The 25,971-nt window shown below is 40.8% G+C and overlaps 1 protein-coding gene across 3 annotated transcripts in view; it reads left to right on the top strand.

The window, feature by feature from the left end:
* The first annotated feature begins 247 nt into the window (after positions 1–247).
* Zbtb44 (zinc finger and BTB domain containing 44) overlaps positions 248–25,971 on the top strand; it is a 51,134-nt gene continuing 25,410 nt past the window's right edge. For 2 of the 3 annotated variants that reach the window (XM_031343293.1, XM_031343295.1), the window contains exon 1: positions 248–797. The gene's annotated coding sequence lies outside the window, so the exon portion shown is untranslated. Of the gene's footprint in view, positions 798–19,527; positions 20,030–25,971 lie in introns of those variants that run through there. The other variant, XM_031343294.1, reaches the window with a different exon arrangement.

Consider the following 25,971-nt stretch of genomic DNA (forward strand, 5'->3'; position numbering starts at 1 on the left):
AAATCGTCCTAACGCTTGCTTCCTTCGGCTCAGGATCAGACAGCTACAGGAGGACAAACTGGACAGACCTCACGGCGCTTGGGCACATGAAGCACACAGACAAGTGCACAGACTGACTGGGTCAAGGCCCGCTGGGCTTCAGTGTCTGGCTTGCACCACCGGCTAAGGACAGCTCGCACTACGCTTGCGCAATAGCCGCGCACCGCCTTCAGCCCGGCCCCGCCCCTCCCTTCCCGGGGCCGGCCGTCCGCGCGGAGCATTGTGGGACACAAACAAAGTGCCCCCCAAACAGGCTGGAGTGAAACGAGCGGCTACGGCGGCGCCGGCCCGCACGCGCGCTGCGGCGGCTCCCTCCCAGCCTCCCCTCCTCTCCCCTCAGTCCCTTTCCCCTTCCCCACCCCGCCCCGCCGGGCCAGCGCGAGCCGTCGCCCGCCCTCGACCAACGGCCCCCAACGGCCGCCGGTGTGCCGCGGGGCTGGGCCCCTCGCTCCTCCCCTCAGGCCCACGGGCGCCGGGCGCTCTCCTCGCGCCTCGCACTCTCGCACCTCGCGGCCACGCGGGTGAGCGGCGCCGCCATGCGCGCCCAGTCCCAGGCTGCACACTGGCCTAGGCGCGGCGGCCCGAGATAGGGTCCCCTGAGCCTCCCGGGGGAGGAGAGGAGCCAGTCGCGCGCTCCGCCCCTTCTCCCCCGGGTTGCCGCCGCCACCGCCGCCGCCGCCGCCACCTCGCCGCCCCAGCCTGGCGGGGAAGAGGAGGAGCATTTGCAGGCCTCCGGGCCCCCTCACCGCCGCCCGCAGGTAACGGGAGGGGAGGGCCAGTGGGGAGACGGCGGGCCAGCCCGGGGACTGACACCACTTGTCACCCACCTGGACGCGGGAGGGAAAGGAAACCTGGTTTGTCACCCTGATTCGTGCCGGGAGGCACCCACAGGGTCCCCCTCCTTGGCAATTAATCCTTGGAGGGGGACTGGCCTTGGTCCCAGCGGACCTGAAGCGGTCACCCAGATCTTCCAGGGGAGCATATCTGCAAGAAAATCCGCCCAACAACAAATGCTATGCTGGTGGGGTGTTTATGACCCGCTCACCTGGTTTACGCGCGAGCCCTAGACCTGTTTATTCCTTCCTCTCCCGGGCTGGCCCACTACCTGGTATTGGAATGGGACTTTTCTTAAAAAGAAATGAGGAAGAGAATGCAAACACTTCTTCCCCTTCCCACCTACCTGAGGATCACTCTGTATCTGGTCTTTTTACTGCCGACCTAAAAAAAGCAAGGGGTTACCTGCAAGTGAAATGACAACTAAGTTATAACTGATCAGAGGAAATTGCATCTGTTTGGTTTTTGTAAACCTCTACTAGAATCTATTGAAAACCCCGATGTTCATATACTTTCACGGAACTTACAGAAATTAAGACCAAAACTACTTTTTTTAAGCATATAAGCATACTAATCTGTTGAATGTGGGATTTTTTTTGGAAAAATTCTCAGCTTCCGCTTATTAGCATTTTTTGCAGAGATAATACCAAAAGCGAGCTATACAATATAATAGATAACAGAGGCTGGTTAAGGATTCAATATTTCCTTTTGCCTTTTGGTAATTCTTGATTTAAAAAATTACTACATAGCTCTTGATTTTTTTGTTGTTGTTGTTCCTTCCTATTTGATTTCCAGTTGATTTATAGTGTTCATTTATGTCTTTGTAGTTCTCCCCGTGGAGTGTAAAAAGGAGTGTTTTCTTAATCTATTTGTATTTTATGATGATTTGTATTTATTAATTACAAAAACCAGGTTTACTTACTTTGTGCAACAGTGCTTTGCTAGCTCTGTAATCTTATTCTTAGAACCTGATGATGTAGCTACTTTTGAATTTTATAGAATTGACAGAAACTTAGTAATATTTATTGTCACTTGCCCTAGGTTACCCAAGTAGTGTCTTGACAATTGAAACCAGAGACAGTTCCTGGGTAAAGTGCCTTCTGCTGTACTTCTCAGTAGTAATATAATTTCTTTTATGGCCTGGAAGTTTTCAGTTTCACAGAAATTGTCAGAGAAAATATAGTGAACATGGTACCAGATGAGTGGTCAGCCTTTTTGTCCATATTGTTGCCAGTTTTTGTTGTTGTTGCTACTGATGGTGTTGAGACAGTCTGCCTCTTCCTCCTAAATGCTGGATGGGATTAGATTTTTTTTCCACTGTGTTGTTTGTTTTGTTTTGTTTTTCAAAACAGGATTTCTCTGTGTTGCCCTGGCTGGCTTGGAACTCATTCTGTAGACTGGCTAACCTTGAACTCAGAGAACCCACCTGCCTCTGCCTCCCAAGCACTGGGAATAAAGGCATGAGCAGTGGCCACCACCTCCACCACCAGGCTCCATGTTTGATTCTTTTTGTTTGTTTGTTTGTTTGTTTTGTTTTTTTCGAGACAGGGTTTCTCTGTGTAGCCCTGGCTGTCCTGGAGCTCACTCTGTAGACCAGGCTGGCCTCGAACTCAGAGATCCGCCTGCCTCTGCCTCCCAAGTGCTGGGATCACCACGCCCAGCTCCATGTTTGATTCTTATATTTCCTAAAAATGCCAAGTCAAATTAACAATGTCCATTAAAATTTGTGTATTCAAATTTACTCAGAAGTCCCTAAGAGTCTCCACAGCTGTAGTCAATCAATATTCTTGTGTTGCAAGTGGTGATTGAGTATACTTAGTCATACCTTTTGTTATAAAGGGTGGTACCCAGACCACTTCTCCATTTTCCAGGCACTTAGCTGACCAATTGTTCTGTAGAATATGGCTACATATTTGAACCTTGTCCTCTGAGTGTCAGTTCATTTACTGCTCTTGTAAAGTAAAAGTTTGGTTCTAGACCTGTCCAACTGCTAGTCAATGGATATAGCCCAACACAAAGTTGTAAACTGAAAATACTAGTTTGTGTGTGTGTGTTCATAACTTCATCGATTACACTATTTCTTTGAAAACTTTGTAGATGTATCTTGTCAAAAGATTGGACATCCCTGAAACAAACATTTCATTGGTTTAAGTGAAACCTTATTTGACAAGAATATTTAAATGGATGATACCCTGTAATCATATTGTATATATTAGAAGGTTTATAGTGTTGGGACACCACACAGTTGATAATGTTAAATATGCCTGCTTGGTTAAAGTAGTGACTACAAGGTCTTTTGTGAAGGTGTGGTTTGAGAGTTTGATTATATGTGGCTTTACGGTAGTAACTCTGATGAGAAGCAAGTAACTTGTTTCTGACTATACTTTGCTTAGTGATTTTTAGCTCTTAGTCAGTTACTTTATTGAAGTTCCCTGAAATATTTTTTATTAGGTATTATGATGATGATGATGTATCTGTATTAGAACTTTAGTTGTAAAGTTCTTCGTAAAGTTCTTCCTAAAAATGCAGATTAAATGCTTGACCAGTTTAACTATTGATTTTTAAAGAGATGGGGAAATTGTTATCCTATTGAACAAATTCATTTTAGGGAGATTATGATTGCCATTATGAATGTGAGATTTGAGGTGATAGTACTACCAGGGAGTTTTAATTTATTCATTTTATAACCAAGTAGGATCCTTTTTGAGGACCACATTGGTTCCCAGTTTGGAGGTGGGAATCCTTTTTTTTTTTTTTTAAGATTTTATTTCTTTATTTTACATATATGATATGTACACTGTAACTGTCTTCAGACATACATACGAAAAGAGGGCATCAGATCTCATCTATAGATGGTTGTGAGCCACCATGTGGTTGCTGGGAATTGAACTCAGGACCTCTGGCAGAACAGTCGGTGCTCTTAACCACTGAGCCTTGTCTCCAGCCCGATGGGAATCCTTTCAAACTGGCTGCGGTGTCTTTTGACACTTGGACAGATTATCCACTATCCGGAGCACTTTCTGGTCCAGGGTATCCTAGGCTGCTTTTGCTGTGGAAAGGGCTGTTTATCCGGGGAGTCTTGGTTATTCCAGTGAAAAATGGCTATATACAACGAAGATCTGAAAGTTTGACATGATCATTTCTACCAGAGTATTACTGTTTCTTGAAAGGCTAGAACTAAGAATTTATTTACTTAGAGTCTCACTATAGCCCTGGCTGCTCTGGAACTCACAGAAATCCTACTGCTGCCTTTCCAATACTGGGATTAAAGTTGTGGGCCACCACACCCAGCCACTTTGCATTTGTTTAATCATGAGCTCATAGTGTGATAGATACATCTAATTAAAATTAGCTAGACAGACTTTTTCACCTTTGATTATTTTGTCAAAAAATGAAGATCTTGCTGGACAGTGGTGGCGCACACCTTTAATCCCAGCACTTGGAGGCAGAGGCAGGTGGATCTCTGAGTTTGAGGCCAGCCTGGTCTACACAGTGAGTTCCAGGACAGCCAAGGCTACACAGAGAAACCCTGTCTCGAAAAACCAAAAAAAACAAAACAAACAAACAAAAAAAAATGAAGATCTTTCTAACAAGAGTATGTTTATTTGCATTCTACTCTATTAAATCATTTTTAAAAATTGCAGTACCAATACTACAGATTTTTATTAAAGTTGGAGATTTATTTAAGGAGTTCTTTGTAAGATTTAAAAATTTATATGTGTATAGATGTTTTGCCTGCACGTGTCTGTGTGCCACATGTGGACCTAGTGCCCTCAGAGTACAGCAAAGTGTGTTTGAATCCCTGGAACTAAAGTTACAGTTTGTTGGTGAGCTCCCATATGGGTTACTGGGTCCTCTGCATGGATGGTAAGTACTCTTTGTTGCTAAGCCATCTCTCTACCCCCAGAGTTTTAGTTTTGAATATATAAAATACATACATAGTTCAAAATAATGTTACAAAATATGCCTTTAAAGACTTTACACAAGGGCTAGAGAGATGGCTTAGCAGTTAAGAGCACTAACTGCTCTTCCAGAGGCCTTGTGTTCAATTCCCAACAACCACATGGTGACTCACAACCATCTGTAATAGGATCTGATGCCCTCTTCTGGTGTGTCTGAAGACAGTTAAAGTGTACTCATATACATAAAATAAATAAATCTTTAAAAACAAATGAAAAATCTCTACTCAAGAAATTTCACTCAAGGGCCTAAGTTGAGGCCCAATACTATCCAAAATATATATATTGGCCCAAGTGCCAGAGGGTTGCAGCAGAGTAGGCTGAAGCCACATAGTAGTACTTTTAAGTATTACAGTTACATCCAGAATCCTTTGGCTAATCTTTGAAAAATTTTCAGAGAAGTGCTTTTGAAACTTGCTTTTAGAGATGTCATAATTTAAGTAACAATTTATGAAAGAAACACTGCAACTCTTAGTTGAAAAAAATCCTGTTTTATGGGATGGATATCGGCTTCCTGGCAAACTACCTGCTGTAGCAAGCATGCGAACCTGGGTTCAGATCCCTAGCACCAGTGTGCATGGAGGGGTGGGAGCCCTGGATTTGGTGCATTGGTAAAGGGAGCAGGATTCCTGAGACTTGGTAGACAGCCAGTCTAGCCAATAGATGGTCTCCAGGAAAGTGATAATGGTAGACCGGAAACTTTGACTTTCCTTACATCCCACCCAATCATCTTTAAAGCTGAATGTAATTGGTAGAGGTTTTATGAATATTTGCTTTAATACTACACAATAAAACTGGCATTTATATGCTGTCTGTGGATATAAAGGCCTCTTGGACATGTGATTAGTGAAGAAAGTACATTTTATTTGGATTAGACAATTTAGTAAAAATCCATAATTATATGATCTGAAATACTGTGCTCAAGTAGTTTTTAGAGAGCTCAGTGACTGTCTAAAGTAGGTCTATGTAGCCAGGCAGCGACTACAGCCTGTTGTGGTATGTTGTGTGGGCTAAGAAGAGGATTGTCAGTGCTAGCGTTTGTTGTACCCTTCCTGTATACCAGCTGCAGCTGCATTAAACATTTTGTGAATCATCTTAATTAAAAGCTCATTGTAACACTTAGATTTTATTTTGCAAGTAAGAAAACTGATATTCTAGATATTCTCTTCTAGAGAATTAAATGGTATGTCTTAGATGTCAGAGCTAGTGAGTGGCATACTCAGGTTTTAAATTCAAGTGTTCTTACCTACTTTCTATATCTCACAACTGAGTATAACAAGCCATGACAGTGAGCTTATTTTCAGTCACTATATATATAAAGAACTATATGACTCACATTATACTATAGGAACACTGAAATTGTATTCCAGAAGTCACAAGTACTCATCATATCTATTATAAATCCTTAGATTTCCCCTTCTAAGAAATGTGGGAGGCCTCACCCTGTATCAGGATTTACCTGTGGTGTAAGACTTTTTTAAAAGGTACCAGAAATCAAGATGGATTGATAGATAGATTCATGAAGGAAAAAAAAATGTATATTACAGAGTGTTGATGATAGAGTCTAGCTAGGCATGGATGGCTATTTAGATAATCAGCTATAAAGGTTTTAAATTTTTTTCTCTATATTTGAAATTTTTCACAGTAATATGTGAGAGGGGATGATTAAATAGCTATTAATTAAAAACCAGTATTGCAGGGGTTGTAGCTCAGTGGAGAAGAGTACTTTCCCAGCATGTGAGATCATTGCACTGTGTAATTGAGGTAGTGACAGGCATGAACCTGTAACGTCAGCACTCTAGAGTTGGAAGCAAGAGGAATAGGTCATCCTAGACTTAAGCCCGTTTTGGCCACCCTGGGTTATTGCATGAGGTCCTGTCTCAAAACTTCGATAATGTTTGAGTCCTTCAAAACAACCACATCCACTAATCCAGTGTTACGGTAGTTAACAGAGTCCCTCACACAGTCATTGTGCAGAGAATAAGAGATGTAAAGTATTAACCGTAAATGAGAGGTATGTATTTTTACCTCTCAAAGCTTGGGATCTTCTATGAAGAGGGTGCAGAAAAATTGTAAGAGCCAGCCAAAGATGGTGGCTTACTTCAAGGAAATAGTACTTTCCGGACACAACAGGACTGCTATTCATGTAAACTCAATGGTTGTGACAGCATGACCAAGATCTGCACAAGATTAAACCAGGCAAAATCCCACTACTACCTGAGGAGTTGTGTGATATTTGACAGCTGTTGGGTGGATTTTTAATGTTAAGACTCTTGGTAGGTTGACCACACTACAGGGCAGGTCTCATTTCTGAGAGTAAGTTGGGCAACATAAACTGGACTCATGGAAAAAGGAGGAGAAAAAGAAAACTGAAAGTTGGGTGGGTAGGGAGATGAGGGTGGATATGGGAGAAGTTAGGGTGAATGCAATCAAAATATATGAAATTCTTGAAGAATTAAAAGTATTGACAACTGATTAAAAACCAATAAATTGTATTGTCTTTGTGTACAATAATCCTCTGAAACTTGTAATTCATCTTTCTAGGATTTTTTAAGTTTTTTAAAAAATTATATTGGGGAAGGGCATATGAGCATGTGAATGAATATATTTACAACTGGTTGTGAGCCACCTGCCATGGTGGTAGGAATTAAACTCAGGTTCTCAAGCAGCAGGGCTTAAGAGGGCTCCTAACCATTGACTCTCTCTCTAGCCCCTCCTAGACTTGTAAAGGGAGTTTTCCTCATTTTTTAGGAGACTCTTAATTAAGCTCCTAAAGATAATTGTCTTGGAGAAGTTGTTTGCTGTTGTTCTTTATATTAGAAATACTTCATTTTACATCATGAGCTGAAAATCTTTAGTCTTAGTCATGGGTAGGTTGTTGGTATTAATTGGATTTCATTGTGTAGTATATATAGACTATTTTGGAATTCACTATGTAGCCACAAACTCCTGGCAGTCTTTCTACCTCAGTTTTCCCAGTGTTGAGATTGCAGGTGTTATACCACTGCTTGCTTAGTTTAGTCAATAGTGACTGCACGTATGTTTGCCTTTAAAAATACAAAGAGAGGCCTCTTCCAGCAGCTGATGGAAACAGATGCAGAGACCCATAGCTACCTGCAGGAGGTTGGGGTAGGGAGGTGCCTCGTGGAAGAGTTGGGAATAGAATTGAGCAAGCTGGAGGGGTCAAGAGCACCTCAGGAGACCTACAAAGTCAACTAACCTGAGCCCATGGGGGCTCACAGAATCTGAGCCACCCACCAAAGAGTGTATAGGAGCTGGACCTAGGCCCCCTATACATTTGAAGCAGATGTGTGCTTAGTCTTAATGTGGGTCTCCTAACAATTGGAGCAGGGAATATCTCTTACTCTGTTGTCTGCCATTAATCCCCTTCTACTCCTGAACTGACAACTAGTCACCCCACAGTGGAGAAGGATGTACTTAGTTCTGCTCTAACTTGATGTCCTAGGGAAGAAGGTAGTAGGGGGAGGGACTTGTGAGGATGGGTCTGGGAGGAGAGGAGGTTGGCAGTCTGTGACCAGGATGTGGAGTGAGTAAATAAATACAAATAGAAAGAAACATTGAGTTTGAATTATATTCTTACTTGAATGCTACATTAACTTCTTCATTTAACATTAGTGCCTTAAATGTTCTTGGCCAGAAGATTTACTTATTTTGGAGTAAATCCTGGTGCCTAAGAGGCTAAAAGTGGGTGTTGAATCCCTTAGAACTAACTGGAAGTATATAGGTGGTGTGAGCTATGTGAGTGCTAAGAACTGAACTTGGGCCCTCAGAAAGAGCAACAAGTGCTCCTGAAGCTTTTAAAAATTTTTTTCTTGATACATTTCATTTTCTTTACTAATAAAATTAAGATTCTAAATAATGTCTATCTCATGGTTATGTGAAATGAAATCCTATAATGTGAAAAATACTTTAAACATTGCTAGACACTTGTTATTAGTGATTATTGTTACTGTTTTCAATAAAACCATCATTTCCTAAGTTTATGAAATGTAGCTTAAATGTAACTCAGAAAGTCTTAGGTCATTCTTGCTACCAATTTTGATCTCTGATTTCAATTGAGTTGTCAGTGGCTCCTTGCCATCCTCCTGGTTTGGGTTGGTTGGTTGGTTGGTTGATTGGAAGGTTCCTCGGTCGGTTGGAGACCGTCTCTCACTGTAGTCCATACTGACATATGCAGCACTCCTATTTCAACCTCCCAAGTGTTGGGATTGCAGGCACTTGCATGTCTGCCTGTTTTTCTTGCTAGGATGTCTTACCATGTGTGTGCATGGTACCCATGGAGATCAGAAATGGATATTAGATGTCCTGTGGACAGTTGTGAACTGCCATGTGGATGCTGTGAGTTGGACCTGGATCTTCTGCAAGAGCAAGAACTCTTAACTGCTGAGCTATCCCTTTGTCCTAATTTTAAAGACAGGTTCTCTCACTAGCTCACTAGTTTATCTAGACCACCTGGCCAATGAACTTCAGGTAGTCAGTCACCTGTTTCCACCACACAACCTACTGTGGGATTACAGATGCATGCTACCAACCTTGCTTTATCTGGGTTCTGGGATCCAGACTTAGGTCCTCATCCTGCACTTTACCAACTGGGCCATCTCTGGGTCTCCTGAGTATTATTTTTGCCATTGTAGTTTTATTTCTAACTCTAGTGCTTCTTTTTATGCTTTTATTAGTTCTCTAGTGACTGTCCACCGGCTGCATTAAAAACAAAACCAAAAAACTTTGCTTTATATCAGCATTTGATTGTACTGGCTGGTTTTGTGTGTCAACTTGACACAAGCTGGAGTTATCACAGAGAAGGGAGCTTCAGTTGAGGAAATGCCTCCATGAGATCCAGCTGGAAGGCATTTTCTCAATTAGTGATCAAGGGGGCAGGGCCCATGGTGGGTGGTACCATCCCTGGGCTGGTAGTCCTGGGTTCTATAAGAAAGCAAGCTGAGCAAGCCAGTAACTAACATCCCTCCATGGCCTCTGCATCAACTCTTGCTTCCCAACCTGCTTGAGTTCCAGTCCTGACTTCCTTTAGTGAGGAACACCAACGTGGAAGTGTAAGCTGAATAAACCCTATCCTCCCCAACTTGCTTCTTGGTCATGATGTTTGTGCAGGAATAGAAACCCTGACTAAGACAGTTCTATTAACCACTCTTTGATATATACAATCTGCTTGGCCTCTGGAATGTCACTGTACCCTGGTTATTCATTATAACTTTTCCCAGGTCTTGCTTCTGTTATGTCTACCCTCGTTACTAACATATCTTTGATCTGTTTACCTGAAGGAAATGAAAAAGAAAAATACCAGTTTTGAGCCAGACATGATGGCACTTAGGAAGCAGAAGCAATCAGATCTCTATGAGTTTGAGGCCAGCCTGGTCTACTTAGTGAGCTCCAGGCCAGTCAAGGGCTACATAGTGAGACCTTGTTCCAGAAAGTCAGAAAATAAGATAATTTCTTTTCCTTTTTTTTTTTTTAAATGAAACCCCAGCTGGTATTCTTATATTGGTCCACCATACCAATCTTAAATTGGAGTACTTCATTGTCTTATCAATTATACCCTACTAAAGCACTTAGAAAATGGTTTTAAAGGAATCTATGCTGGGAACATATATATGGTTGATCATAATTATCAGTGAAGAGGACAGAACTGGTAAACTACATTGATATTATGTTGCATCCATAATCAGATACAACAGACTCAGGAGTTCTGTGGAGAGAAACCAATAGCCTAGTAATAAAATTAGGGTGGAATTTAATTGAGAGACAAAGTTCTCAGCTTGATTTGTTTCACAATGATGTTAAAAGGTTTTTAAGATGTGGATAATTTGAAAACACATCATGTGGTGGTTTGAAAGAGAATGGTCCCCTTGTGTTTGGATGCTTAGTCCCAGTAAGTAGAACTGTGTGGGAAGGATTAGGAAGTGTGACCTTGTTGGAGGAGGTATGTCACTGGAGATAGACTTTGAGGTTACAAAAGTCCATACCAGGCCTAGTCCCTATCCCCACCCCCAGCACCCACTCTCCACCCCCTCCCAGTTCCCTGCAACTTTCAAATCAGGTGCTAGCACTCAGCTACTGCTCCAGCAGTTTGCCTGCCTGCCTGCCAGCCGTTATGCCCCTCCATAACTCTGTAGACCAGGCTGGCCTCAAACTCAGAAATCCACCTACCTCTGCCTCCCAAGTGCTGGGATTAAAGGTATGCGCCACCACCGCCCGGCCTAAATATATCCTTTTATAAGTTGTCTTGATCATAGTATTTCTTTATAGCAGTAGAACAGTGACTAAAACACATTATAAATGGAAAGTGACACAGAAATAGAAGGCATTAACTAATGTGGGGTAGAAAGAGCAAAAGAATAGAATTTAACCTAGTGAGAGCATTCAAGTACAACTTCCAAAAAGGATGCCAGAAGTTGAGAACTAGAAATGTATATGTTGGGGCTAGAGAGATGCCTCAGTGGTTAAGAGCATGGACTGCTCTTCCAAAGGTCCTGAGTTCAAATCCCAGCAACCGTATGGTGGCTTACAACCATCTGTAATGAGATCTGACGTCCTCTGGTGCTATCTGAAGATAGCTACAGTATACTTACATATAATAAATAAATAAATCTTGGACTGGATCAAGCAAGGCCGGAGCGAGTGGAGGTCCTGAATTCCCAGCAACCACATGATGGCCCATAACCATCTGTACAGCTACAGTGTACTGATATACATAAAATAAATAAATAAATCTTTATTAAAAAAAAAGAAAGAAAGAAATGTATGTGTTGTATTTAAAGAATGAGGACCCAGAGTTGGTTTTACTGGAGTAGAATTCATACTAGAGTATAAGGGAGAAGTGGAAGCCTAAAAGGATCTAAAAGGAGATTGGAACTGATAGCTTGTATATATAGTGGAAAAACTTAGCATCAAATATAAATTGCTATTACTATCCTTGTGATGTTTCTTTTGCTTTTTTCTCTTTTTTTGCATTGTGTATATGTGCGTTCCGTGCACGTGAGTGCTATGGGTATGCATGTGGAGGTCTGAGGACAACTTGACAGAAGTTGAGTCTCTACCATATGCATAGGTCCTGGAAGTCTGTCTCAAGTCATCAGGCTTGCTTACCAGTGCCTTTATCCACTGAGCCATCTTGCCAGCTGTCATTCTTCTGAATCTCTATTTCCTTGCTGGTATAACTTTCCTGTGTTAAGAATCTTGTATCTTGGGGGCTGGTGAGATGGCTCAGTAGTTAAGAGCTCTGACTGCTCTTCTGAAGGTCCTGAATTCAAATCCCAGCAACCACATGGTGGCTCACAACCATCTGTGATGAGGTCTGCCGCCCTCTCTGGGGTGCCTGAAGATAGCTACAGTGTACTTACATATAATAAATAAATAAACCTTTAAAAAAAAATCTTGTATCTTGCCCAGCAGTGGTGGCGCACACCTTTAATAATCCCAGCACTTAGGAGGCAGAGGCAGGTGGATTTCTAAGTTCGAGGCCAGCCTGGTCTACAGAGTGAGTTCCAAGACTGCCAGGGCTATACAGAAAAACCCTGTCTTGAAAAATAAAAACAAACAAACAAAAAAAAGAGAATTGGGTTTCCTAGCTTAATTTTTTAAAGAACCATTACTAACAATATATAGTATTGTTAGTAGGTGTGGTAGTTATTAGAATTCTACTTTGGGTTGTGGTTATCATCATTATTTTGCAATGCAGGGGATTCAGCTTAGGGTCAGGCACATGTTAGCAAAACACTGTGTGTACCCACTGAGCTACATACCAGCTCTTGCTTTGTAGATCAACTCTCTGACTCCTGAGTACTAGAATTAATGCATATGCCACAATGCCTAGCCTGAAGAAAAACAGTTAGTTTTATTGCTTTACATGTATGGGTGTTCTGCCTGCATGTATGCTTGTGGACCAAGTGTATGCCTGATGCTCATAGAGGCGAGAAAAGGATGTTAGATCTCCTGAACTGCAGTTAAACATGGTTGTGAACTACCATATGGGTGCTGGGAATCAAACCCAGGTCCTCTTCAAGAGCAACAAATGCTTTTAACTTCCAAGCCATGTCTGTACACCCCAGCGTTATTTTTTTTTAAAGATTTAATTTCTTTATTATATGTAAGTACATTGTACCTGTCTTCAGACACTCCAGAAGAGGGTGTCTGATCTTGTTAAGGATGATTGTGAGCCACCATGTGGTTGCTGGGATTTGAACTCAAGACCTTCAGAAGAGCAGTCAGTGCTCTTAACCACTGAGCCATCTCTCCAGCTCCCTAGCATTAATTTTTTTAAAAGAGGAAGCATATGATAATTGTTCATATTAGTATAAGCATCTATGATAGTAATGAAAGAAATTATAATGATATCACATTGTATAAATTAGTTCTAACATTAAACTGTTTAGAGTTTTTATTCGTGTACTTCTCTTTGTCATATTATCTGTGGAGTAAATAACAAAGGAAGATTTTTTACTGTCAAAGTTCAGTCTTTTAAAATGGGGTTGAATGTATATTAATTATATAAAAATGAGAATTTTGTACTGTTGGATGGGAGCATTTATTACTCAAGCCTGACAATGAGTGCCATCTCTAGAACCCATGTAAATGTAGCCAGAGAGACTGACTTCACAGAGTTCTCCTAATGTCTGTAAGCATGACTTCCCACACATAACATGCACACAGATGATAATTCGTTGTTTTACAGGAAAAAAAATTGTGCCAGATGTTGTAGTGCATGCCGTTAATTCTAGCATACAGAGAGAGACAGGGAGAATGAGAGAATGAGAATTTGAATTAAGTGAGTTAAATGTATTTCCTATATACACTTTGTAAAGTTCTTTGGGTATAACTATGGGTCTGTGTTATTACTTACTTTTGTTCCCTGAAGTTTTAAAAATAGGTAAAAGTGGTCATACTTAGGCTGAGTATGGTAGAGCACACTAATTTCATCACCCAGAGGGCAGAGGCAGGAAGATCATTGAGTTTGAAGCCAGCTTGGTCTGCAAAATGAGTTCCAGGATAGCCAGGGCTGTACAGAGAAATCAATCCTGTTTTGTGGGGAGGGGGAGGAGTACTGCTTATGTAATGGTGTGAACATACTTAAATCATTATTGAACTATACACTTAAAACTCATTGTTAGGGGGCTGGCAAGATGGCTCAGCGGGTAAGAGCACTGACTGCTCTTCCAAAGGTCCTGAGTTCGGATCCCAGCAACCACATGGTGGCTCACAACCACCTGTGATGAGATCTGATGCCCTCTTCTGCTGCGTCTGAAGACAGCTTATGTATACTTATGTATAATCGTAAATAAATCTTTGGGCCTGAGCAAGCAGGGACTGAGGGGACAGAGTTGATGCGGGGTTGAGCAGAGTTGACCAGCGAGAGCAGAGGCCCTGAAAATTCAATTCCCAACAACCACATGTAGGCTCACAACCATCTGTACAGCTACAGTGTACTCACATACATAAAATTTATAAATAAATCTTTTTTTAAAACCTCATTGTCAGAATATTTGTTATACTATCAGCATAATTTTTTAAAAAGTAACAGTACCTGTGGAAATCAATCAGTCATATATCATAGCTAAAATAATAAAAATACAAGTGAGACTGGTAACTTGGAAAAGAAAAAAATGTGAACCATTTAAAGTAGCCACTGTTCTGAAAATGTAGTGAAATGTTAGAATTTGATCTTTGGGTGAATTTAAGTCAATATATTAGAAGGCTATAGGAATGCATGGTTTTCTTCAAAACACCTTTCTTAGCCAGGCAGTGGTGGCACACGCCTTTAATCCTAGCACTTGGGAGGCAGAGGCAGGCGGATTTCTGAGTTTGAGGCCAGCCTGGTCTACAGAGTGAGTTGCAGGATAGCCAGGGCTTCGCAGAGAAACTCTGTCTTGAAAAAAACAAAACAACAAAAAGCAAAACAAAAACACCTTTCCTAAAGTCTGAATTTTAGCAGAGCTCATTAATGGGTAAAACAACACTGTAAATGACTCAATCTTAGAGAGCAGGGTAAGTTTGATTAGCTGGAGTATGGAACAGTTAGGAGAGCATTATGTAAGTGACTACTTGAAAAACCTTGATTTAGACCTGGAGACATGGTTCAGTGGTTAAGAGCACTGACTGTTATTCCAGAGGTCCTAAGTTCAATTCCCAGCAACCCTATGGTGGCTCACAACCATCTATAATGGGATTGGATGCCCTCTTCTGGTGTGTCTGAAGAGAGCGACAGTGTACTCATATACATAAAATAAATCTTAAGAAAGGGGGGGGAAGAAAGGGAGAAAACCTTGAATTATAAACTCAGAGCAAAAAGTAGAAGAGTGTCTTCTAGGAGCCAGGTGAAGGGAGGACCAAATTCTTGCTTAATGGGTGCCAGGTGAAGGGAGGACCAAATTCTTGCTTAATGGGTGCTGAGTTCCAATTTGAAATGGTAAAAAAAATTTGGAGTTTTGGATAGTGATTATTGTCTCCCAGTGTAAATGTATTTAATGTAATGTGCCCTAATGTAGACCTATCTTTATGGTCTACATTCAAGTGCTCTTGAAAGATAAGCTCTCTCCAGTCCCAAGGGAGGTTTTTCTTTTTTAATTACTTCTTCAATGATACTGCTTTTTACTAATCTGTTGATCAAATTTGTCTGACTCGTCTTGGTTGCATGAGCCATCCATTTCTTTTAGATTTTCCAAGTGTTTGGAATTTAAGTTCTTAAGTTTTGATGATTGAAAAAAAAATTTAATTGGAATCCATTGTGATGCCTCCCTTTTTACTTCTTAAATGTAATTAGAGTCTTCTCTTTCTTTTGGTGGTTAGCTTGGCTATGAGTTTTTGATCTTGTTACTCTTTTTGGAACATTATTTATTTATTCATTCATTTAATTGTTTATTTATTTATTATTATTGTACTGCGATAGGACCTCTATTCATAGCTCCGGCTGTCCTGGAACTCACTATGTAAACCAGACTAGCCTCAAACTCACACAGATCTGGCTGCCTCTGCCTCCAAAGTGCTGGGATAAAGAACCATTTCTTTGTTTAATTGGTTTATATTTTCTTCCTCGTTTCAATTTCATCAATTACTGCCCTGATCTTGATTTGGGTTTCTTTTATTTACTTGTTTATTTATTTATTTTGAGGCGCTTGGAACACTTATTTATTTGAAGTCACTCTGTTTTTAAAAATATTTTCTCCTGGGGCAGGGCGGGGCTCATGTTGTGTGTGTAGAGGCCCAAGGTCAGTTTGTAGAGTTGTTTCTCCTCTTTCACTTTTATGTGGGTTTTTGAGGTGAGACTCAGTTATCATACTTAGCAGCAAGTGCTTTACTTACACACCTATCCATCTCTTTACCCATGAACCATTTCAGTAGACACCTGGGTTTTGATTTACTTCTAAGCATTTGGAATATACCTTCCCCTCAAAGTGTAAGCCAAAATAAATCCTCTCAACTTGCTTGTTAGGCATTTTGTACAGCAAGAAAAAAATAACTAACACTGAACATTGGTGCCAAGAAGTTCTGGTTTATCATCACACTGTTGATGTGATAAACCTGATCATGTGGTTCCTAAGTTTTTGGAACTGGTTTGCAGCAGGAATGTGGAAGAGTTTGGAATTTGGGACTAGAAAATTGCTAGAATGCAGAAGATAATGGGCCATTCTGGTTAGAGTTAAGAAGCTACAATGCTAAGAGAAATATTAAGTGTAGATAGACATCCAGCTCAAAGTTTCCGGGAGGAACAAGGTCTCTATTGGGAAGTGAGCTAGGTGCCATTCAGATTATATTAGTGCATGAGAGGGGCAGGGTGAGGATCAGGGCTTCACTGTGACTGTGGCCTGAAATTCTTAGTGAGGTTGAATTTTAAAGTAATAGGTTTCAGATGTTTGGTAGTTAATTTCAGTGCAAAGGTAATATTCGGAGTATGTGGCATGGTTACTTGCTCACTGCTCTTACTCAAGTCTATATATTTTATTGTTACTTGGGATTTCTTCTGTATATCTTCTCCCAAGGTAGAATTTTAACTGCAGGGACAACCACAGCTCTTATTCTCATTATACAGTTGCCATACTAGCCAGGAAACAACAGTAGTCCCCCACTCACCCACCCACCCCCCTTTTTTTAAACAGTTGGAGGCTAAAGGAACAAGGGTAAAAATAGTATGATGATAGGACTTTAGTTACTAAGATTAATAGAAGGAGAAAGGGATGAATATGAGGATGAGGATATGGATAAGTAGTAGATCAACTTTGAAAAATCAAAGTGGATGAAAAGCTTGGAGAGGAAGCTTAAGATCCTGTTCTGATCTACAGATTTTACAGATTGTTAAAATTATGGGAGTTTTTGGTTCAGAAGTATAAAGAAAGATAGGTTAAGAATCAGAAAGTATGAGTTGTGCATAGGAATAGAGATGCCCAACTAGAGACTGTATAGAACCAAATAATTTTAAACTAAAGCAAGACTATTATGAGATATGCAAGAGTGAAGTTTAAAATGTCTTTTAAAAAGACAAATATAAGAATACTAAACCAAGAGATAAAGTATAGTGGTAGATTAATATTTTTTGCATCAGTGTTCTTCATTGGGGGATAAGTTTTGAGTTATGGAGGTGTTCAGTTTGCAATTCCAGTTCAAACTCATAAAACTAGAATTAGGGTGTGTACTGTACCAGAGAATTTAGACCAGTTAAGCTTTCAAGTAAGTTTCTGGTACAACTGTACTGTGTTGAGTGTGTGATTGTTTCCTCCTTGGTGTTTTCTGGATGATGATGTTAGGGCCAGGCATGAGCAGGAGCTCTTGATGCCTTTAAGGACCACCAGTCTTGTCAGAGTAACTCCCAGTCCAAGTTTCCACAACCCAGGGCAGCAGCTATGTAGAGCCCAGGGTTCCAAGCCAGCTCTTGGTTCAACTGTAGTTCTGCCCTTCAGTGTTCTGTAATGCTAGCCTGGGGGTGGGGGTGTTAAGTCCTCGTCTGGGGGTTCTCAGAGACTTTTCTTAATCTTCCACCTTGGCTCCAGCTTCTTGGGTACCCAGCTTCATACCATTAGTAGATGTTCAGCCCTTGCTCATGCAGCTGACCTCACAGGCTTGCTTGTTATGTGTGGAGGAGAAGCACTACCCCAGCAGTTTCATTGGAGCTTCTTGGTTCAGTTGATCCCCAGCCACTTCTGCCTGTATTCCACGGAGATCACACCTGACCTAACAAATTAATTTACAGGTACTCTTTCTTACAGGAATAAAGATTATTGTGTTTTATCTTGACTGTTTCTTTTGTTGAGTCTCATTGGTGGAACTTCCAATCCACCACCTTACCCATAAATTCTGTGCTTGAATTCATTTTAGTTTAGATTATTGCTCTGAATATTGGTAGGGATTTATCATTGAGAATTTGATCCTTTATATGACTAACAGTGATAATGTCAATGAATTTTGTTTGAATGTGAAAGATGGTGTTAATAGTTACCCAGTCAAAAACATTTGTTATGCTGAGATGCCTTTTTTTTTATTTTACACTTTTAAAAAGATACTTGTTTTGTGTGCATAAGTGTTTTGCTTACACGTATCTATGTGTATATACCACATGCCTTCCTGGTGCCCAAGAAAGCCAGAAGGTGGTATTGGATCCCTTGGAACCAGAGTTACAGATGTTTGTAAGCTACAGTGTGGGTTCTGGGAACTGAACCTGGGTCCTCTCTAAGACCGACAAGTGTTCTTGATTGCTGAGCCATTTCTCCAGCCCAGGATGTCTTGAAGGCAAGGTTGTGAGAACATAAATCCAACAATCTGGAACTAGAGGGATTTTGTGCAGTTCATGCTTTTATGCCTTTTTGGTTAGTTTTGTAGTACAGAGTGGAGTAACTTGTGATAACAAAGGGCAGGTAATTTCTGCAGTGAATAAAAGAAGTTCAGGGCAGATGATAGAGATAGTCAAAGTCATAGTCTAAGTAAAAGAAATAGGGCTGGAGAGATGGCTCAGTGGCTAAGAGCACTGGCTACTCTTCCAAAGTTCCTGAGTTCAAATCCCAGCAACCACATGGTGGCTCACAACCATCCATAATGAGATCTGACACCCTCTTCTGGAGTGTCAGAAGACAGCTACAGTGTACTTACATAAAATAAAAAAAATGAAATGTCTACCACATAGCTGGAGCTACAGAGCTCTGATACACTGACCTAGGAGAAAAACAAGAAAAGCAAAAAAAAAAAAAAAAAAAAGATGATTGTTTAAAATGTAAACATTATAGTCATAGCTTTTATTTTTTATTATTTTGTTATTCATGTGTGTGCACTAAATGCATGGAGGAGGCCAGAAGAAGACATCTGATCCTTTGGGACTGGAGTTACTGAAAATGTGAGCTGTCATGTGGGTCCTGGGGACCAAACCCAGGTTTTATGGAAGTACAGCCAGCGCTTGTAACAGCTGAGAAATCGCTCCAACCCACTCAGAAGGTTTTAAATACAGGGTTAAATTTCTTGGAAGTATACTTAATCTTAGAAATGCCTCCAAAGATACTTGTTCCAGGCTAGAGTTAGGGCATTCTGAATAGTCTGATCCATGAGCAGACTACTGAAGTACTTAGAGTAATGCCCAAGTGGAAGGTCTCTTAAGACCTTTCCTGCTCTTTCAGACATGGGCATTTTACCTCTTTGAAGCCTGGAGCAGGTCATCTGTAGATTTGTTGGTATAGTGTGAAAGGTTAGCTTGTAGTGAGAGATCTGAGACAGGAATCCTGAAAGCCTATTTGCAGTGAGACTAATCCTTCCTTGATTGGAAAGGCTGGTTGTCCTTGTAGGTCCTTTAAGAGGATACAATCTCCAGGTTTGATTATAAGATCTTGGGTGAGATCTAAGGAGGTGCCAGAAAAATTTGACCAGCTTAGAACTTTGATCAGGCTTCTAAGAATCAAGCTACAAAGACCAGGCAAGTGGTTTCCTAAGAGATAGTTTGGTATGGATACCAGTTGTGATTTATTTATGTTTGTTTGTCCAGGGAGTGACACTGTTAGGAGTGTCACTTGTTGAAGTAGGTGTGTCACTGTGGGTGAAGGCTTAAGACCCTCATCCTAGCTGCCTGGAAATCAGTCTTCCACTAGCAGCCTTCAGATGAAGATACAGAACACCCAGCTCCTCTTGCACTATGCTAACTTGGACTCTTCCATGCTCCTGGCTTGATAATAATGGATTGAACCTCTGAATCTGTAAGCCAGCCCCAATTAATGTTGTCCTTATAACAGTTATCTTGGTCATGGTGTCTGTTCACAGCAGTAAAACCCTAACTAAGACACCAGTGTTGAGAAAAAGCCTGTGGTAGAATAACTTGAAAGGGCTTAAGCACAAAGGTGCTTGTTATCTTTGTTTTCTTTCTTGTTGCTATGACAAATTACTATTATAAAAGCAACTTAAGGGACAAAGGGTTTATTCTGGCTTACAGTTCAAGAGTATAGCCAGTCATAACAGGGAAGGTTAGGTGGCAGGAGCTTGAAGCAGCTAGAAACATACCATCTACAATCAAGAATCAATACAAAGAATGTGTGCTGTTGCCTAGTTTCCTTTTTTTCATTTACTTGTACAGTCCCAACAACTAGGGAATGCCATCGTCCACAGTGAGCAGGACTTCTCACCTTTATGCAACCAAAATAACTCCTCATAAGCATACCCAAGGTCCCATTGCATAAATGATTCTATATTCTGTCACGTTAACAGCACTAACCATCATGCCTTGAGAAAGTCTCTAAATCTTAAAAAGAAAGAAAGAAAGAGAGGGAAAAGTAAGGCATTGAGTTAGGGCCCCTCTTGTTGACCTGCAGAGATGACTTTATAAGGTATTTTAAAATAGAATAGAGCTTTCCAATTTTTCCTGAAGATGAGGGTTATACACATGAGGGTTATAAAGGTGATATCCAAAGCCTTGTGAGACCTGTTGGATTATTTTAGAAACATACTGTAAACCATCATGACTTTGGAGAGAAGTTTTGAGTAGCGGGCAGCTCTGTGAATTATCTCTTGTAGGAATTCATGCTTTACTTCTGAAGTATTTTTTGTTTCATGGGGAAAGGCTTCTAGGCAGCACCAAAAGGTGTCAATAACATTGAATAAACACTTGTACTGTTTATATTGAGATATGAGTGTCAATTTGCCAAATCTATTCAGATAAGTATCCACTAAATAAGGAGGAGGTTGACCTGAGATATTCTTGAGGACTGACAGGCCTTCCAATAGAGAAGTTTTTACCGAAGGTTTATAATTTAATTCATTGTTAGAGAAGTAGATAAAAGGAATATGGAGATTGTGAAGAGGCATACACCCTACTTAGAAGAATTATGTAGTCTGATAAGATGGTTCCTTTGTTGACTGGAAGAAAGGATATCTCACAGTGTTTCTCTGTGTAGCCCTGGCTATCCTGGAACTCACTCTGTAGACCAGGCTGGCCTCGAACTCAGAAATCCGCCTGCCTCTGCCTCCCAAGTGCTGGGATTAAAGACACACGCCACCACTGCCCAGCCAGAATCATTCTTTATTAACTTCTTCTGCTATTGGTTCCTCCTAATCCTTTTAGCCATACTCAAGAATGACTGAGCAAATGAATAGTCAGGCTCTCAGTGGTTAGTGGTAAAAGGGCAGCTTTCTTTGCTTGCTTGCTTGCTTGCTTGCTTGCTTGCTTGCTTGCGTGTTTGTGTGTTTGTTTGTTTTTAATCCATGCTGTTATTTTGCAGTGTTTCTAAAGCTTGATTCTTAGTGTTCTGTGCAGTAGATAACTGCAGCCTGGCTTGGGGTTTGGGCAGCCTCAGTTAAAAGCCCTCTTCTATGGCTGGAGAGATGGCTCAGTAGTTAAGGGCAGCAACCACATGGTGGCTCACAACTGAATGTAATGTGATCTGATGTCTTTTTTGGTGTGTTTGAAGACAGCAACAGTGTACTCACATATATAAATGGCTAAGATAAAAAAAAAAACCTCAGGTGACAGCAGATGCTGTGATGTGGAGAAAGAGGAATACTCCTCCATTGTTGGAGAGGTGCAAGCTGGTACAACCACTCTGGAAATCAGTCTGGTGGTTCCTCAGAAAATTGGGCATAGTACTACCTGAGGACCCAGCTATACCACTCCTGGGCGTTACTCAAAAGATGCTCCAATAAATAATAAGGACACATGCTCCACTACATTTACGGCAGCCTTATTTATAATAGCCAGAAGCTGGAAAGAACCCAGGTGTTCCTTAACAGAGGAATGGATACAGAAAATGTGGTACATTTACACAATGGAATATTACTCAGCTATTAAAAACAATGACTTCATGAAATTCACAGGCAAATGGATGGAACTAGAAAATGTCATCCTGAGTGAGGTAACCTAGTCACAAAAGAACATACATGGTATGTATTCACTGATAAGTGGATATTAGGCAAAAAGCTCAGAGTACCCATAATACAACTCACAGACCATATGAAGGTCAAGAAGAAGGTAGGCCAAAGTGTGGATGCTTCAGTCCTTCTTAGAAGGGGGAACAAAATACTTAAGGGAGGTAAAAGATGGAGGGACTTGGGAGGAAGGGAGAAGAGGGGGAGGATTAGGTATGGGAGGAGATGAGATGATACACAGAGGGTCAGGAAATTGAACAGAGGTGTGTAGCAATGGGGGATTGGGAATCAGGGGTAGCCACCAGAAAGTTTCAGATACCAGGAAAGCAAGAGGCTCCCAGGACCCAAAGGGGATGAGATTAGCTGAAATGTCCAACAAAGGGGAAGGAAAACCTGAAGAGACCATAGTTAGACAAGGCTCCTGGTTGAGGGATGGGGCCACCCACTTATCTCCAAATTTTTAACCCAGAATTGCTCCTGAGTGGAGCAGAGACTGAAGGAAAGGACGTCCTGGGAATCCATCCCATATGCAGACACCAAGCCCAGACACTGTTGCATATGCCAAGAAGTGCTTACTGACAGGAGCCTGATATAGCTGTCTCCTGAGAGGCCCTGCCAGAACCTGACAAATACAGATGTGGATGCTCACAGCCAACCATTGGACTGAGCATGAGGACCCCCAATGCAGGAGCTAGGGAAAGGACTGAAGGGGTTTGCAACCCCACAGGAAGAACAACAATATCAACCAACCAGATCCCAGAGCTCCCAGGGACTAAACCACCAACCAAATAGTACACATGGAGGGACCCATGGCTTCAGCTGCATATGTAGCAGAGGATAACCTGTCTGTCATCAGCAGGAGGAGAAGCCCTTGGTCCTGTAAAGGCTTGATGCCCCAGTGTAGGGGAATGCCAGGGCGGTGAGTGGGGGGGAGCACCCTCATAGAAGCAGAGGTTAGGGGTGGGATAGGGGGTTTCCAGAGGGGAAACTGGGAAAGAGGTTAACAGTTGAAATGTAAATAAATAAAATATTCAATAAGAAATAAATAAATCTTTTGAAAAAGAAATAAAATATTCAATAAGAAATAAATAAATCTTTTGAAAAAGAAGACATACAATCCAAGCATTTTATTTACAAGCTGTAAGCCTAGATTGGACAGATTTTGGAGCTATTCTAACTTACAATCCAGACACACATTCCTTGTTACTTGCTGTTTCTCTTGGCCACTTGTTCATGTTCCATCTCCTCTCATGGAGGCTTCCTCATCCCTCCTTGTCCTTTCTTCTTCCTCTCCTCTCTGTCTGAGACCTTCTGACAGGTAACTGAAAACCGCCTGCCTCTATGTATTGGCCAATCACCAGCTTTAGCCTTTATTGACCAATTAACTTGGGGAGCAACGTTCACACAATAAAAGTTGGTATACATGAGAATCTGCTTGTCTTGGAGCAATCATTTCTTGGAGTATAGAATTTAGCATTTGAATACAAAAAGTATCAGACCAATCCCCTACACCATATTCTTTTTTTTAAGATTTATTTATTTATATTTATGTATATGAGTACACTGTAGCTGTACTGATGGTTATGAGCTATCTTGTGGTTGCTGGGAATTTGAGTTCAGGACCTCTGCTTGCTCTGGCTCCACTTGCTCTGGCCTAAAGATTTATTTATTATTACATCTTAGGTACATTGTAGCTGTCTTCAGACACACCAGAAGAGGGCGTCAGATCTCATTATAGATTGTTGTGAGCCACCATGTGGTTGCTGGGATTTGAACTCAGGGCCTTCAGAAGAACAGTCGATACTCTTAACTGCTGAACCATCTCTCCAGCTGCCCCCAATACCATATTCTTAAGATAGAAAAAGAGATAATTCAGTGGCAAAGTGCTTGTTAAGTATCATGAGGATCTAAGTTCCACTTACCGATACCCACATAAAATGTTGGTCATGATGTCATGTGCCTGTGATCTCAGAGCTATGACACAGAGACTTGAGGATCCCAAGGAGCTAATTGTAGTTTCTGCACCTTTTAGAATTGGGAAGGACTACTATTCCAACTACTGAATTTCTCTGTTGCTAGTTACTATCTGAAACATGTATTTGATTAGTCTCAGTACTCTATGTTATAGGTTCTGTTATTCCTGTTGTAGTGATGCAGAAATTAAAGTACAAAGGTTAAAGTTCATATCACTACATGAGGTACTCAAGATGCCAGTCCGGTATTGTGGCTCCACCCTATACTTTTAATCATACCACCCTTGCTGTTATGTACTGTTGGAAAATGAGTGCTATCTCTTCATCTTGGCAGGCTTTCAAATCAGACTCCTGTCCTTTAGAGCTCTTCCAAGTATAATAGGCCCAGGAGAAAGAAAGCATCCCTCTGCTGTTTAAGTTGGGCCATCAAGAGTGATTACTTTGATTGGGATCATGTGGTTGAGGGCAATCACTATTTTTTCCTTTTAAGAAAGAAGAAAAGAGTTGAATGGAGTTTGGAATTGAAAATGTACTGATTATTGGCAAAACTCCTTTTCTAATTTCTAGCTCTTTGATTGTGGAAAATGGAGGTAACATCAGATTAGAAAAGTTTTCCACTCCCTCTTTACAAAAATAGCCTTGTATTTCCATGGAAGGCTGATACAGTACCGGGGCATCCACCCAAATCATGTTTGAAGTGGCCTCATTATAGCATTCTGATACACGTTTTCTTTTCTTTTCTTTTTTATTTATTTTTTAAACTTTTATGGCATTATGATGAGAAAAGTTACATGATTTCAATTTATCTGAATTTGTTAACATTTAAAAACATATTTTAAATAGAATAGAATTAAATCACATTCTTGTTTCCCTTTTGTACCCCCACTCCTCCCAGAGACCCCCCTTCAATACCTACAATATCTTTTTTGTCATATTCCTTAAAATTTATAAAATATTATAACAATAAAAATAAGTATTATAAAAGTTGTTTGATATAAAACAACAATCAATTTCACAATCTTATGTAGATCTGATTCAAACTATGATGCTTACTTTATTTTTTAATGTCTGTGTGTCATGCAGATTGTCCCTGAGTCATGAGTGTCATTTGCTCTGAAGTCATTCTTCTGTTCTCTACTCACATGACTGAAATCAAAGCAGTCACTCTTGATGGCCCAGCTTTAAAACAAGTGTCCAGTTTACTGACATACAACAGTGACCTATTTGTGTGAGAGAAAAATTTATTAAATCCATTCAATTATTTTGTGCCTAGATGAGTCCTATTATCTCTTTGTGATTACTTTGGGTTTTTATTTGTTTTTAAGTTTGGGCTTGGGAGTGTTGTTGTTTGGAGTTTTTGAAACAGAATCTTGCTGTGTACCCCTGGTTTGGCTGGAACTCATCATGTATATAAGGCTGGCCTTAAACTTGTGGTAATTTTCCTAATGCTACTTGCTTCCAAAATGCTAGCAAGGATCACAGGCATGCACTACTATGTCTGTCTATGATTCCTTGGATTTAAGAAAGATGCTAGACATTCTGGACAATCACATTGCTTTATAAATTTTTCTAAATGAAAATCTAGGGGGCTGGTGAGATGGCTCAGCGATTAAGAGCACCGACTGCTCTTCCAAAGGTCCTGAGTTCAAATCCCAGCAACCACATGGTGGCTCACAACCATCCATAATGAGATCTGACACCCTCTTCCAGGGTCGTCTGAAGACAGCTGCAGTGTACTTACATATAATAAATAAATAAATCTTTTTAAAAAAAAGAAAAGGGTTTCTTTGGTTGTTGTCTTTAATGATCTT

The sequence above is a fragment of the Mastomys coucha genome, unplaced genomic scaffold, assembly GCF_008632895.1.
Source record: "Mastomys coucha isolate ucsf_1 unplaced genomic scaffold, UCSF_Mcou_1 pScaffold23, whole genome shotgun sequence".
In the NCBI taxonomy this organism is placed as follows: domain Eukaryota; kingdom Metazoa; phylum Chordata; class Mammalia; order Rodentia; family Muridae; genus Mastomys; species Mastomys coucha.